Source organism: Podarcis raffonei, chromosome 11 (genome assembly GCF_027172205.1).
Source record: "Podarcis raffonei isolate rPodRaf1 chromosome 11, rPodRaf1.pri, whole genome shotgun sequence".
NCBI lineage: Eukaryota > Metazoa > Chordata > Lepidosauria > Squamata > Lacertidae > Podarcis > Podarcis raffonei.
The window spans coordinates 48032219-48049323 of NC_070612.1; the positions used below are offsets into that span (position 1 = coordinate 48032219).

The 17105-nt window shown below is 43.1% G+C and overlaps 1 protein-coding gene across 4 annotated transcripts in view; it reads right to left on the bottom strand.

The window, feature by feature from the left end:
• The window catches only part of ZNF608 (zinc finger protein 608), a 122851-nt gene that overhangs the window by 75349 nt on the left and 30397 nt on the right, over nucleotides 1-17105 (bottom strand). The gene's annotated exons all lie outside the window — the stretch shown is intronic.

The following is a 17105-nucleotide window of genomic DNA, read 5'->3' on the forward strand; positions in this document are numbered from 1 at the left end:
AGCAGCTCTGCCTTGTGTATTAGCAACAGCAATGCCTTTTGTGCCTCTCGCTTTAAAGCACAACAATTACACAAGATTAGTTCTTATTAAACCCTCTGGAAAATAAAAGCCCAGCACAAATGTTAGAAATGTCACCCTATCCTTTTCAGACAAAAATCAGGAGACTTTGCAATAATCATGCATTTAAGCATGCATTTTACAGTATTGGCAAGTGAACTCAAATGACCCAATAAAAACGACCCAGTTTGAAAGTTTAGGGTCAGAAATATATCAAGGTGCCAGCATCATTTTTAAACCTCGACAACAAATAGATTAGATGCTAGCTAGCTGTTCACCTGGAAAAGACCCTGGTGTTGGGAAAGATGGAGGGCACAAGGAGAAGAGGACGACAGAGGACGAGATGGTAGGATAGTGTCTTCGAAGCTACAAACATGAGTCTGACCAAACTGCGGGAGGTAGTGGAAGACAGAAGTGCCTGGCGTGCTCTGGTCCATGGGGTCACGAAGAGTCGGACACGACTAAACGACTAAACAACAAAAGCTGTTCACTTGAACTTAGGACTTGAATAAACCTAAGGGTCATACTGTCTGCATTGTATTAAAACTATAGTACTGTATTGGCCTGAATATAAAGCACACTTTTTTTTCCAAATTCCGACCGTGAAAAGTTAAAGTGCGGCTTAAATTTGCGACCCTACAAAAATTGGCTTTTATGAAATCGCTGCTGAAACAGACATACGGTAAAATGGAACGGGTGTGAGCACCTGAGGAATTTTAAGGGAGCGGCTTACATTTGGGTGTTGTCTTTTTTTCTCTCCCCCCTCCAGCCTTGAATTTTAAAGGTGTGGCTTATTTGCGGATGCGGCTTATATTCGGGCCAATACGGTACTTGTATTGTCATATTTGGAATTCCTTTTAATTGACACGCAGTATACTTTTTACTATTGATGCAAATCACTTTGGGACCTTTAGTGAAAATCAGCTTATAAATGTCTAGGAAATATATAAAACAATTAAGTATTTCAAATTACAGGGTTGCATTTTCCTAACCCCATTCACTTCCACATCCTTTTGGGGCACAAGTAAGGCCAGATTTATCTGATTGTTCGCAATAATCCTTCAACTATACAAATCTTTCCAAATTTCATAGTTTTGAAGGGTTCACATATAAGATAGCATCTCTTTTTAGTTGGTAACTGATAATGAAATACAGCCAGAAGCCTCCCATGCATATGACTGCTTGTGGCGACGGAAATCCTCATAACAGTGTTGGCCAACATTGTGCTTGCCAGATAATCTGGATCTCATCTCCCATCATCCCTGACTATTGGCCATGCTGTCTGAGTTTGTTGGGAGGTATAGATGTTCACAGGGACGCGGGTGGCGCTGTGGGTTAAAGCCTCAGCGCCTAGGACTTGCCGATCAAAAGGTTGGCAGTTCGAATCCCTGCGGCGGGGTGCGCTCCCGTTGTTCGGTCCCAGCGCCTGCCAACCTAGCAGTTCGAAAGCACTCCCGGGTGCAAGTAGATAAATAGGGACCGCTTACTAGCGGGAAGGTAAACGGCGTTTCCGTGTGCGGCTCTGGCTCACCAGAGCAGCTTCGTCACGCTGGCCACGTGACCCGGAAGTGTCTGCGGACAGCGCTGGCCCCTGGCCTCTTGAGTGAGATGGGCGCACAACCCTAGAGTCTGTCAAGACTGGCCCGTATGGGCAGGGGTACCTTTACCTTTTTTATACATGTTCACAGCATCTTACAAGCTTTGCTTCCTCCCCACTAGCCCATATGAATATGCCTGACATAAAATATTGTCAGGAACACTAGCCCTTTGTTCGCCCTCATCCGGTGATCTAGTCATCTCCAAGTTCCCAGTGTGCCCCATTCTTGTGACCTCTGTTTGGGCACCCTCAGTACTGGGGTGGGTGCAGAATGGAGAGGACCAGAACACTAGATCAGGCATCCCCAAACTCGGCCCTCCAGATGTTTTGGGACTACAACTCCCATCATCCCTAGCTAACAGGACCAGTGGTCAGGGATGATGGGAATTGTAGTCCCAAAACATCTGGAGGGCTGCGTTTGGGGGTGCTTGCACTAGATAAATATAAGTGAGGACCAATACCTCCCATTACTGGAAATGACTGGGCACTTTGCTCTGCAAGTTTGGCACAGGGACAGAATAGTCAGGTGGGGAAAACTATGGAAGGAATACAAAGCCAGTGAGGTATCCCTTCAGTGGGGGTATAATTATATGCACAAAGGGTTCCACATAGCTCAGTTGGTAGAGCACAAGCCTCTTAATTTCAGGGTCCTGGGTTCAAGCCCCACATTGGGCAAAAAAGTTTCCTTCATTGGGGGGGGGGTTTGGACCCTCCTGGTCCCTTCCAACTCTACGATTCTATGAAAAGCGAAAGACTGTGCCAATAGAAACGGAATTGCGACCATGATTCCTCTTCAAAAGCGTCGCTTTCTAAATAAATTTTATTTTGTACTTGACCTAACTTTGCTGTTGATGTGCCTCATATGGAAAAAAAAACACGTCAGAAACTGTGGGGAAAATCTATGTTAAATCCATCATTTCTTCCTCTGTAATTGAGTAGCTATGCAACTGTCATCGCACGGCACTTCAGCTGTGCTGAAGTGACGCTGACTAAACCAAAGGCCTCTTTCCGCACTTACCATTTATAGTGGTATAGTTGCGGTTTGGTACCAAGTCTCCAAGAGCCAATTTGCAGGTGATTGTCTGCACCTTTGGTCCCACGCTGCTGTTATTAGAGTGTGGGTGTGAGGATTTCTTTCCACACTGAGGGTGGGGTGTGCCTGAATTAGGAAAGGTTCTGTGGTTGTAGTCCCATCCTTATATACCATCATATTCCTCCAGCCAGTAAGTGTCATGGGTCATGAGCTTGCACATACAAATAGCCCTTTTGAAGCTTGTGTGTGTGTGTTTAATGCCTAGTATTCTGAAATTCTATTTTTTTAAAATTAATTTTATTGCATTTTCAGTTTTATCATAATCACAATTTCCATACATAATTCAATAAACTCAAACCTTGCTCTATCCGAGCATCGACTTCCTCCCGCCCCTTTTTCTGACTTCCATACATATTTACTTTATTCTTAGCATTTCTATAACAACTTTTTTACCTTCTCTCTTGTTTTTGAATTCACCTCTTTAAATGTAAATCAGTTCCTTATAGTCTCTTTACAAAACATTTCAACTCAAAGCTACAAACGTTTTCAAATGTTTACATTGTTTTTTCAAATATACTATAAATTTGCTCCAGTCCTTTTGAATGAGTTTAGTATTCCTGAAATTCTAATCTTGTGGGAGTAGGGCAGGGGCCAGCAAACTTTTTCAGCAGGGGGCCGGCCCACTGTCCCGCAGACCTTGTGGTGGGCCGGACTATATTTTGGAGGAAAAAATGGTGGAAGAGCACCACGAGCCCCAGTGGCTGCTTACCTGTGTCTTGTGAGCAGCAGGGCTGGCGGCGGCGGCAGGACAATGAGCATCGGGCAAAAGGGCTCCAGAGAGGGGCTGCTTAAAATGGTGGCCGCTCGAGTACTGCTGCTGCTGGCACCAACAAAGCCCACCCCCCTTCCTCCTCTAGGCAGGGCAGGAAGAAGCCAGGAGGAGGGAGGGAGGCGGCGGCGGCGTGTGAGGGAGAGGGAAAGAACGTGCGCACTGGCGATCCATGCTGTGATTTCTGGACCATCAGTGGGCCAGATCCAGAAGGCAATTTCCGGCCCACAAGCCTTAGTTTGCCTACCCATGGAGCAGGGAGATTAGAAGGTGAATTTACAAGCCTGCATGAGCATTTGGTGAACCTGGTTGTTGTGCTAAAGCTGTGCCTGATGCTAATGACTGCTGCAATGGACAGTGATTCAATACCATTGTCTCTTGTCTTCTATATCTCACAAACTGAAAGCTCACACCCATCAGAGAGAAGTGGAGGAAGCTATTAATTATTATTACGATTAATTGAATTTATATACCGCCCCAAAACCAGAGGTCTCAGGGCAGTTCACAGAACAAAATCAAAATATAAAACCACAAAATAATCAAAATAAAAATAACAACGCATTAAGGCACTCCCCAAACCCCATGTTTTAAAAGAGCATTGGGAAAGTTAGATGTTTCCCAAACCATGGGCACCAACTCTCAGCTCCTCCACACATAAATCTGGACAATGTTTGTACACACATGCCACAAATGAAAATACAGTGGTACCTCGGGTTAAGAACTTAATTCGTTCTGGAGGTCCATTCTTGACCTGAAACTGTTCTTAACCTGAGGTACCACTTTAGCTAATGGGGTCTCCCGCTGCCGCCACACGATTTCTGTTCTCATTCTGAAGCAAAGTTTCATACCTAGGGTATTATTTCTGGATTAGCGGAGTCTGTAACCTGAAGCGTTCTTTACAGATCTTTCGCAAATAAATATTTTTAAAAACCCAGCCGCTATACCGCTATGAAATGTAATGGCAGAAATTGCCTAAGCTGAGAATTCAGCTACCTCAACTAGAAAGCAATTGTGTGCTCGCTGAGCATTTGAAAACAGTTGCTTTTTTACCTTGAATTCCTTGGGAAGAAACAAGTCACAATCTTAGTGCTAGGGTGTTTATTTATCCTCAAGTGACAGAAGAAAATAATTATACTATCAGGGTGGTAAAGTCAATGTTAATTCAAGATTCTGTGGTTGCTAGTTTAGGTGTGTAATCACGGAGCAGAAACTTAACTTTGGGAGGTAGCAATTCTCAACAAGTCCCCCCCCCCCATTATACTCCATCATTTGCTATCTGAAGTCACTCACAGATCACGGAGTCCTGGCTATTTTGAACTCCATTAGCCTACCCAAGGTTGTTAAGTAGCAATTACATAAGCGAGCACCAAGAATTTCTCCCGTGCGCTTGTTTGCAGGAGGGTAGTGCAGGAATTAAACAAAATAATCAATCCGCTAAAAACCACTCTATAACGCTTCCTAATAATGATATGTTAATGAAATATATTGGCTCAAATTACAGGGGTCATATGCAGCTGTTGAACTCAATTTCCAAGGCTATCTATGTCACCACATTTCTGGTTTATGAAGGTTTTCAGTACAAGGTGATGAACACTAAACGCTAATGAAAGTAATCATCAATGACAAGATTGCAGCTTCGTATACTGAAGCAGAACAAAACAATGCAAGCTGAATTCTTCTGAAGGCTAAAAGGATCTGCATTATGGCATGGCATGAAAGCAAAGTCACATTGGAAGAGCAATTCTATACATGTCTATTCAAAAGCAAGTCGTGCCGAGTTCAATGGGGCTTATTTCAAGATAAGTGTGCATAGCCTTAGTACACTACTGCTGCTCTGTATGAAAAAGCATATTCTTTTCTTAATCCTACTATCACGATCCATTTTATGTTAATACAAACATCTTGTCAATGCTGAATGCTAACAGCTTTTACATCACCAGCTTGGTGGTTGGAACGGAAGGGAACGCTCGTGGAGGAGCAGAACCCCTGAAATATGTTTTGATCACACGCTGCAGCCATGAAAACCTTAAAAAGTTTGCAGAAAAATCCTGGACAACATAACATTGCACATTCAGTCTTCAGAGTAAATCCTGATGTTGCAAATAAGCATAATGCTTGACCTAGCAGACAAATTTCACAATTCAAATTATGACAAACTAATATTATCAAGAAGACAGCCCAGGCTAATTATTCTAGTTCCCACCACCATCTCAATCCTACAAATTTACAGCACCCAGATCTGCATAGCATAATGAAAGGTTGTCTACAGGCACATTTGGCAAATCCTCGCTGTCATCAACTCCCGCCCGGAAACCTACGTCCCCACTATGGAAAGATGTGCGGATCCAGAATTGGCTTCCACGTGCAAAGGTAAAGGTCCCCTGGACGGTTAAGTCCAGTCAAAGGCGACTATAGGGTTGCAGCGTTCATCTCGCTTCAGGCTGAGGGAGCTGACATTTGTTCACAGACAGCTTTCCATGTCATCTGGCCAACATTACTAAACCGCTTCTGGTTCAACGGGACACTGTGACGGAAACCAGAGCGCACAGAAAGGCCGTTTACCTTCCTGCCGCAGCGGTAACTATTTATCTACTTGCACTGGCATGCATTCGAACTACTAGGTTGGCAGGAGATGGGACAGAACAACGGGAGCTCACTCCATTGTGGGTATTTGAACCGCCGACCTTCTGATTGGCAAGTCCAAGAGGCTTCATGGCTTAGACCACAGCGCCACCTGCGTCCCTTGGCCTCCACAGTCACCTGTGGACTCACTGTTAAGATCATATTCATGGAAGACAATCTTATTCAGCTATGAAGTAAGAGGAAGACAGTATCTACTTCGCAAGTAGAGCAGTTACCCAACTATTCAAAAAGCTTCTGTTAAGTCACCCATCCAGCTCAATTTCCTTCATCTGGGAAAAGAAATGAAGTAACCTTACAATGCTGTGTAGGTGAGGTCACCTACCCTGCAATTAGCCCAATAGTTCACAGCAACTTCCTGCAGCAACAGTGAGTCACATAGGCTGAATTGAACCTTTGTGAATGGCAAGCTGAGACAGTTGCACCCCAGTGGTGGAGTCTTTGCCACCTAATCATTCTGGAAATGGAGACCATTAGGCACCAAAACAACAGTCAAACACTTAGTTAACAACAGATGCAATTCTAGTTTTCCATATTTAGAAAACACCTCAAGACCCCCTGGGAAGAATCACACGTCCTTAATGATGTAACCTGGTTTTGCAAAAACTGCAAATTCAGCAACACAGAATTTCAAGGAATTTGTACTGTTTTACTTAAACCCGAATCTGATTTCATGAGCCAAATTATTACAGGAGTGCTTTAGCCACTGTGCTTTATCACTGTGATAAGCCTGCCAAAATGACAAGGACAAATGCTCTTAATTGTTTATACCTTAAAGGTATAAACTTAAAGGTAGCTGGCAAAAGCTTTGGTTAAATACTATGTATATATTTTTAAAGTACCTAAAAGGGACCAAACTATATGCTCATTAAAATATGCTGAGCATTTCACATGGCGTTCTTTTCACCCTTGCCAGAGGTTTGGATACTACGTTCTGCAGCATATTTATTTCATTTATGCAGCAAGTATTTGGCCTTTATTCAAACCCACGTAATTTACTGAACAGTACTCCACCACAGAATGTCATTTGAAAGCTCTAGAAATTTATTCAGAATTAAAAGGCAGTTACCATTGTGTGAATACACTGTTTTGGTGGTTGTTTGTGTGTGTGTGTGTGTGTGTGTGCGCGCGCGCAAAAATATTCTTTAAAATTATTTAAAAGCCTATGCCGACATTCTAAAAACATTTACAAAAACAGAAAAATAAAATCATGGTAGTATTTACTAACTGTGGAAAGTCACTAAGAGTCACAGTCTCAAAGTGAAAGAAATAAAAAGGGCTCCTCTCAAAGTTAGACTGTCATCCACCCCATAAATATCAAGCAATGATGAGTTTCAGAAGCTATCATAGAAAAGGTTCTGCCTGGCATTAGCCCTACATTTCAAACAGAGGGAATCTGGAGCAGGGGGTAACCACACCATTTGGGCTCTACAGTGGATCCTCGGGTTACGTTACCTTCGGGTAATGTAATCCTTAGGTTGTGAAAACAGCAACCCTGGAAGTGTATACTACTGGGTTTTGCCGCATGCGCAGAAGCGCTCTGCGCACATGTGCAGAAGCACTCTGTGCGCCGCACGTGCGTGCAGAAGGGCACCTCCGGTTACAAAGTTTTCAGGATGCAGATGGGCCTCCGGAACGGATCCCATTCGTAACCGGAGGTACCACTGTAATCCTATGCACACTACAATCCTATAATCCTAGTTTGACTGAAGAGGATTTATATCTTCTCTCTCTCTCTCTCTCTCTCTCTCTCTCTCTCTCTCTCTCTCACACACACACACACACACACACACACACACACACACATGGTTAGAGTATTGAACTCAAAGACCGCCACCTTGAATTGTGCCTGGACATAAACTGGCAACCACTGTAGTTCACGTAAGACCAGTACAGTGGTACCTTGGTACTTGAACGGCTTGACTCCCGAACAATTCAGCTCCCGAATGCCATAAACCCGGAAGTGAGTGTTCCTGTTTGCAAACGTTTTTCGGAAGCCGAACGTCCGCCGCAGCTTCCGACTGAGTGCAAGAAGCTCTTGTAGCCAATCAGAAGCTGCACCTTGGTTTTTGACCCATTCCGGGAGTCGAACGGACTCCCGGAACAGATTAAGTTCGACAACCAAGGTACCATTGTACTGTACTGCCCTAGTGGCCCACCCTACATAGGAGCTGTAGTGTTGAGTTCTTCACCAGCTGCAGTTTCCAAACCTTCAGCCTTGCTAATGTGCACACTTGTCGTCCTCCGTAACTGGAAAATGTGAGTGAACTGAAAAGTCATCGTTCAGCTTCACTGTGATATATGTGACTAATCAGAGCCCTCCTTGTGCAAGAGAAGCAAACACGGATAATGTTGCTCAGACTCCTATCACGACAGCTTTCTCCAGCTGATTTGAATTCTTTGGGCTCAATCATATAATTTTTCTGCAATCTCTGCAGCAGACGATGACCTTTCTTACCCACACTTGCTTAGGACAAATGAATATAATTTGACAAAATATAGATGAGGATTTTTTCCCCAAATGCATTAGGGATATGCAAATTCCCTGGCTCTGTTCTGCTGGAGTGAAGGCTTCTTCTGCCCAAAACAGCTGACCCAGAAAGTGTCACATTTTCATAAAGCATTTCAAGCACATTTAAAAACATCAATTCAGAACTGAGGGTGGCTGGACCTTACCTGAATGGGATTTACATAAAGATAGTTATTTTTCTTCCTAAGTAGTTCCCAATTTCAGAAATCCAACTTTTGTAAAATAATACTAATACTAATAATAATAATAATAATAATAATAATAATAATAATTTTAAAAAATGGAAGCTCAGATTTCTGACTGGGGTGACAGTGGTCCTTTCTGTCAACTTTTCTAGGACTGCTGATGGGAAAGAAGAATCCAAGATCCATGCATTCTCCCTTCTCTTTCTGTTTAGTTACACAAGTTGTAAATTAAATTAAACTTGAATTAAAAACAAACTTCTGCAAGTGCGGAACGGTTAAAAATGCCAAAATGAGCAACTAACTGACTAAAACTAAAACTGACTAACTGGCTAAAAATGACTGAAAATTCAGGGACCTTTCTGGGAAAGAACTGAGACATTCATGGCAAGAAAGACACTTCAACATTGCCTTATTCAGAAATCTCTACTTCAATAAAATGCTTGTTGTTATTCAGGGCTTGGCAAATGGCACTGCCATCAAATATTTGAAGAAGGAGAACTGTGAAGAATAAATGCTATCTGGAAATAAAAAAAGGCTTGTACTTATGCGGTGCTAATGGCCATCTAAAAGGCCAATGTGGAATGGCTATATATTCAGATTCACAGCAGCAGTTTCGCTGGAAGAACCATACATCATAATCCGCAGCCATCTTAAGAAAATCTGAAGTCTTTGCCATCTGAGCAAGGAAGAACTGCTAATATGAGAATTTTAAAGATGTCAAAGTTTATTTTAAGAGCAGCGATTAGGGAGGACATTTTCAAATATTATTACAAAATTGCACAGACTACCATGTGGCGTGTTTCAGGAATAAATGGGTGAGGATGGAAGAAATCTAAATACGCCAGAAGTCTAAAGAATCCAGATCAGGGTGTTTTGTGACATTTTTCACTCCATTTATCGCAAGGGAGGGTGTTTATTTTTTAAGACATATAAGGCTTTAAAGGCGGCAACCCAAAAACACTTGTTAAGGAGCAAGATTAACTGAACACAGTAGGACTTCTGTATAAAGATTCATCGGATTGCATTACAAGGAGGTTATTGACTTTGGGAGGAAAACAGCATATAATTTTATTGTCGCTTGAGGAATTCTCTGTTAAAGAGTTCAAGCCGGACAAAAAAATGTTCATATTCTGAGTTTGGGGATTAAAACCGCACCCAGCACAGCAAACAACACCCTTGTCTTTTCAAATTATGCATTAATTTTTTTGACTAAGTAATATATGAAACCAGCATGACAAGGAATGCATTCTCTGCTGCATCAAACCGTCAAAACTCATTTCCCTCCCTCGACTAAAATCGCTTGTCAGTCAAGGCCACTTAAACCAGGAGCGAAGCATATCTTCTGCAGAGTGAAAATGATATCAGTCATCACTCCGGTTAACTCCCATAATTTCTCTCTGTAAACATTTAGAGAGGAAAGTTCTAGAATGTCGTGATAGGCTTGTGCCAGTTGAAACTGTCAAGTTCAACGGCAGGTTAACTGTAAACTGGAAAGGAGGGGGGGGAACTGTCTTTTGTTTCATCTGAGACTTCTACTGTATATCTCTTTCCTGTGTCAATACACACAAAGGGGAATAAATTAAAAACAAAGCAAAATAAAACATTCTTGAGTTTGAAAGAGAAGCTGTAATTCTATACCAACTCTTCTGAGCTGAAAACTGCGCGCCCTGTTGCCAGAATTGGCAAAAGGTCATAAACAGTTTAACTGCCAGACATCGCTGCACATAAATTCTGGTGCCAGCCTTTATCGTTGCAGATTTTCACAATACAGAAACTGGCACAGGCTCTAAAACCCCTGATGACTCAAAACCCTCTGAGCATCTTTAATATAGTTGTATGATAAACATCTAGAGCTGCCTTCTAAAATGAAGAACGAGAAAAGAATGTTTCAACAGCAGCCCAACATAAATAAATTTAGCCGGGGAAGCTGTAGCCCAGATCCTGTTCACTACATGCCAGGAAATTTGGCTAAATTTCTAGTAGGCTGCTGCTGCTAAAAAGGCAGAGAAATGGTCCCAATTAAAAACTGGGCAACACGAACCCCGTAAAATTCATTTAATTTAGGCAGCTTTCTTATACGGATTTCGTATCAAGACCCCTATTGCTCTTCTCGCCCTTGACTCAAATCCCTTTGATGCCCCACAGAAGATGTGGGGCACACAATATTTCCCTTTCTGCAGCATTAAAAGTTTGTCACCACACGGTGACATCTCAATTCAATATTTGCACTCGAAATCTTACCTCCAAGAGCCTCATCTTTCTCCCCGAGACTACAAATGCCAACTGACAGTCAGACAAACCAACTGATCTCTCAGGAGTGCTTGCAGAGTGACTGGGAAATGCAGAAAGAGGACTGGAGTTTACAGTTTACAGTTGGTCAGGTTCTGTCTCTCTCTCTCCCTAAGGTTCTTTACTTCATGAGCTGCAGAATATGCAGCCAGTCTAGATTGCACAGGGACAGAAGGGCTCTCCAGCCACTGTTCTTACACAAGGTGCATTCCCAAATTCTGTAAAAAGGGTGTGGGACCAGGCAGGGAAAACATCTCTGCCTGCTCCACCCTCACATTCCTACTTTGGAAGGGAAGATCACATGCTCACAATATTTATTATAAGCAGGAACCTGCGCGATTGGAGTTCCCGGTCACACCAAAGCTTGCAATTCCCCCTTCTCAGGTCTTTGGCACAGACAGAAATATTGGGTGCAGGGCTTGCTTGCACGCATGACCCCGTGGCACTTTTCAGTGTTCACGGCAAATACCTGAGCAGGGCTAGAGGAGAGACACCTTTTGCTGGCCAACAGAATGAGTGGTCTACATGTAACTCTTGAAAAACCATCTGGGATGTCAGAGAAAAATCAGATTGGGGTTGTTGGCGTAGAAAGGCACACATGCTGGGAATCACAGGTGAGCAGAAGGTAGTTGTGCTTAGGTCAGTGTTAGAAACTCAGAAATAAAAGCTAGGCGCCAAATGGCTACTTAAACCAAGGTTATAGCCACCAAAATAGGGTGGCTAGTTGCCATTTTGGGGCAAGACAGCTCTAATGTACAGTGGTACCTCGGGTTAAGAACTTAATTCGTTCTGGAGGTCCGTTCTTAACCTGAAACTGAGGTACCACTTTAGCTAATGGGGCCTCCTGCTGCTGCAGCGCTGCCGCCGTGAGATTTCTGTTCTCTTCCTGAAGCAAAGTTCTTAACCCAAGGTACTATTTCTGGGTTAGCGGAGTCTGTAACCTGAAGCGTCTGTAACCCAAGGTAGCACTGTATTATTTTTCAAATGATGGACTGTGATTGATTCTCAGTTAAACACCTGGCTAGTTCAGATGACAACCTTGAGCTAGGTTAAGAATTTTGAGAATTTAAAGAAGAAAAGTCACTTGATCCAGGGATAGTCTACATATATTGGCCTATTCCAACCACTTTTTCTTAATGGTGACTGCTCCTGCTGAGGCTGCACAGAAATAGCAATTTGGTTCCAGAAACCCCTTCCGATCCTGCAGATAAAATATAAGTGTTAGAATTCTACAGGATGGGGTATTAGTGTGTGTAAACTGGTAAGATCCATGGATCTCCAGGCATGCACCTTCAGATGGTGGCGACGTCAGGCTTCATCCTAGCACCAAGGCACCTTCACTTGGTCACAAGTGGTTGATAGTCAGGTGAGAAATGTGCCTGGCTAATTTCAAACATTGGGTTAGGTCCATTTTGCATGCTCCCCAGAAGGTAAAGGTAAAGGACCCCTGGATGGTTAAGTCCAGTCAAAGGTGACTTTGGGCTCATCTCGCATTCAGGCCGAGGGAGCCGGCGTTTGTCCGCAGGCAGCTTTCCAGTAAGTGTGGCCAGCATGACTAAACCGCTTCTGGCGCAAAGAGACACGGTGACGGAAACCAGAGCACACAGAAACACCGATTACCTTCCTGCCACAGTGGTACCTATTTATGTACTTGCACTGGTATGCTTTCAAACTGCTAGGTTGGCAGGAGCTGCGACAGAGCAATGGGAGCTCACTTCGTCATGGGGATTCGAAACGCTGACCTTCCGATCGGCAATCCCAAGAGGCTCAGTGGTTTAGACCAGAGTGAAACCTGCACCCCTATGCTTCCCATAAGCATCTGGTTGGCCATGTGAGAACAGGATACTAGACTAGATGAGCCACTGGCTTGATCCAGCAGGTTCATCTTGCGTACTTATGTATACAGGCCATAGCCATCCTCTGGGTCCTGAAAGACCTACATTGGCTCCCAGTACAGACCTCCATCGTTCAGCCCGGACACTGAGGTCCTCCTCCCGAGGGCCTTCTGGAGGTTCCCTCACTGTGAGAAGTGAGGCTATAGGAAACCAGGCAGAGGGCCTTCTCGGTAGTGGTGCCCACCCCGTGGAACGCCCTCCCATCAGATGTCAAGGAAATAAACAACTATCTGACTTTTAGAAGACACCTGAAAGCAGCCCTGTTTAGGGAAGTTTTTAATGTTTGATGTTTATTGTGATTTTAATATTCTGTTGGGAGCCACCCAGGGTGGCTAGTGAAACCGAGCCAGATGGGTGGGGTATTAATAATAATAATAATAATAATAATTAGGGCCTTAAATCACTATGGCTGCTTAATATGCTGGACAGCTCCTTTCCCAACCGCATAATGGTGTTGCATGGTGTTATCTTATGTGTCTTCCTAAACACAGCTCCATACGATGTTGGGGTGTGTTGTAAAACTTTATTATTTCAGGCAGTTGGAAGAGAAGAACAGATGGAACACCGTAAATCTGGGGAGAAGACAGGAGGGAGTATGGAAGCTGGGGAGCCTGTATAATATGATCTGCACAAAGCATTTAATTCATGTAAATGTATACAATCGAAATCACACATTGAAAAGGACTCACACATATTGAAAATTATTCTCACTAATTTTATATCAAAGTGTATACTGTTATATAAGGAAATAAATTCCACTGATTCCCATGAAATTTCATTAAAAGTAAATGTGCTTAGAATTGTGGTGGTAGGTCTTAAATATTAAAATACATTTCAAATTGAGACTTAAGTGATAATTTCAAACAAGTTGTCAGTAAAATGTATATTCCTAAATTCTTAATAATAAAATGCAAAGTAAGCGATCCACTCTATTAGATAACTGTTGTAGATGCTGGTTGTTCGTGACAGAGAGATTGTAGATTTGAAATTTTTACAAGCAGGCACTGAGATGAACTCCCAAGGGTTGATGAAGCCTTTTAAAAATGAAAACAGCTTCAGAAATAATTATTTAGGGGAGACTTGCTCCTCCTCTTATCTCCTAATTCACTCCTTGTGCCCAGATTTGTCTTCTGATTTAAGACATCATGCAGGGGTGGTACCTCGGAAGTCGAACGGAATCCGTTCCGGAAGTCCATTTGACTTCCAAAACATTCGGAAACCAAGGCGCAGCTTCCGATTGGCTGCAGGATGCTCCTACAGCCAATCAGAAGCGCGGAGGACGTTCGGGTTCCAGAAGAAGTTCGCAAACCGTAACATTCACTTCCGAGTTTGCGGCGTTCAAGAGCCAAAACGTTCAGGATCCAAGGTACGACTGTACTTGCCTTCCAGCCAAGCTATTTTCTGTAACTACAAAAAAAGAGATAAAGCTATGCCATGGCAGGTGGGTGGGACCCACAGATTCACCATAGGTAAATCTCATTCCACAAGAGCTATTACAGTTGCGTCCACACTGTCCACAACACTGCAATCACCTAATTCACAGGTTAAAAGCTCAAACTCGCTTACATGAGAACAAGCCCCACCAAGATCAGTTGAAACTTGCTTTACAATTGCAGGACAATTGCAGTCTCCTATCTTGAGCAAGATAGGGACGCAGGTGGCGCTGTGGGTTAAACCACAGAGCCTAGGACTTGCTGATCAGAAGGTTGGCGGTTCGAATCCCCGTGACGGGGTGAGCTCCCGTTGCTCGGTCCCTGCTCCTGCCAACCTAGCAGTTCGAAAGCACGTCAAAGTGCAAGTAGATAAATAGGTACCGCTCTGGCAGAAAGGTAAACTGTGTTTCCGTGTGCTGCTCTGGTTCGCCAGAAGCGGCTTAGTCATGCTGGCCACATGACCCGGAAGCTGTACACCGGCTCCCTTGACCAATATAGCGAGATGAGCGCCGCAACCGCAGAGTCGGTCACGACTGGACCTAATGGTCAGGAGTCCCTTTACCTTTACCTATCTTGAGCAAGAAGTATTTTATGTGTGGGATCTCCAATGGCCATACAGTACTCCAGCACAAAAAAAGTGAATTATTCCTCAGTCACTTCCTCATCTGTATATTCGATTATAAACACAGACCTTGACCTTGCAATCAGTGGTGAAGCCTATTTGTTGCTAGAGCTCTGTGGGAATAGAAAGCTTTGAAATTTAAGTTTAAATATATATTTTAAAGATGTTTATTGTGTGCGATCACCTTTTCTCTGCTGTCTTAAATAGAATCAACATGCTAGCTCCTCTTGGGAGTTCAAAGGAACTAAGCAACTGCAGACGTCTGGGTTCAAGGCTGGTTCAAGGGAGATTTTATATTTGCAGAGACAGTCTCTCCCCCCCCCCCGCAGTCTATTTTTAAAGAAACCACTGCTCTATTTATTTCACAATGCAAGAGAACACTTTGCAACATATAATTTAATGATTATAATCTGCAAAGTATGCAAAATAGGGAAAAAAAGATGCCTATAATTTCATTTGTTCCAATGGTTTCCATTTGTTATAGTATCAGGAGGTTTTAAAAATGGAAAAGAAAAAAAAACCCCACAAAGACAGGGCTCAAACACCTGTCGAGATAAAGCCAGTGGAAGGCTGTAATTGCCCAGAGATAAATGGCAGTTATCTATTTACAAGTCAATATTATCTAAGTGACATATCCAACCAGCAATCAGCCCACAATATACATTCACAATTCAAGGGGACAGCTTCCTTGTAGGGCAAAGGATCTATTGAATGTCCTTGCAAAAAAATAAAATAAAAAATAAAGAACTCGCTCAATGATAAATCAAAGTTAAGTCTATTTCCAGGAACATTTCTGAAAATACTGCTCCAAAAATACAACATTGACAGTAATAAAGTCCTGTTGAAAAGGGACTGGCTTACAGGGTTTTTTTATGTATATGCTTCGGAGCTCTTCCGTGCCGCTAATTAGCTAGGCTAGTGGAACAAAAGTCAATTTATGCAGTTTCCTCCTTCCTTTGTTGGGAGGTGGAGCTAAGGGGAAAGAGGGAGAAGGTTTTGCAGGCAAGCCAAATTGCATTTCAGAGAGACAAGTTTGAGTGAACGCATTATGTTTGTTCAGGTTAACAGCAGTATTCTCTCTCTCCTCTTTTTAAATTCAAGCCAACAAAGGAGGCAAACTCCATTTGCCAACAACTGGTGCCCCTGAGTTGTCAGGCTCCTGTCAGGCAGCAAAAGCTGGTTGGTTTTTTTTTAAAAAAATTGTGAACACTACCCTTCCCCCCCTTTTGTTGCTTTCTCAAATATGCACTTTGCTCAGCAGTCCTCGCTATTAAACAATTCACTTTTCTCTCCCCTTGGCTACTCTGCTTCGGGAGGGGGTAAAGAAAGCAAAAAAAAGCAACAACACGTGGTCACAAAATATAAAGCTAGACATTCATTTCCTGTACCTCAGAGTCCTATACTTTCACCTCCTTGTCCATTGGATTTGGCTACCAAATAGGTCTTAATCTGTAAACAAATGATTTGCTCTACAATTAAACCATTCATCTTTTCGTTTTCCCCCTCCCCCCCCTTTCTCCGCCTGCTTGGCTGCAATCCAATGTACAGGCTCATAGGTTCTTCTATTATTTAGGGTCTGTGATGTTTAAAAGCAATAAGCTCGCGGAGAGTTTATAAAAACTATGAGGCATCACCAAAAGCATTCTATGCCTCTTAGAACCCGCATGGCTTCTGTTGAAAGTTTTGCTTGTGTGTGTGTGTGTGTGTGTGTGTGTGTGTGTGTACACAGTACTGTATGCTCTAAAGCAGGCATAGGCAAACTCAGCCCTCCAGCTGTTTTGGGACTACAACTCCCATCATCCCTGACCACTGGTTCTGTTAGCTAGGGATGATGGGAGTTGTAGTCCCAAAACAGCTGGAAGGCCGAGTTTGCCTATGCCTGCTCTAAAGTAAATTTAAAGCATGCAAAACGATGGCCCAAAATACTAGGTTTATGGATTCAGCTCTGCGCATGAAGCTTCTGGGCTGTTCATATGGAGTCCTGGCAGAAAAAAG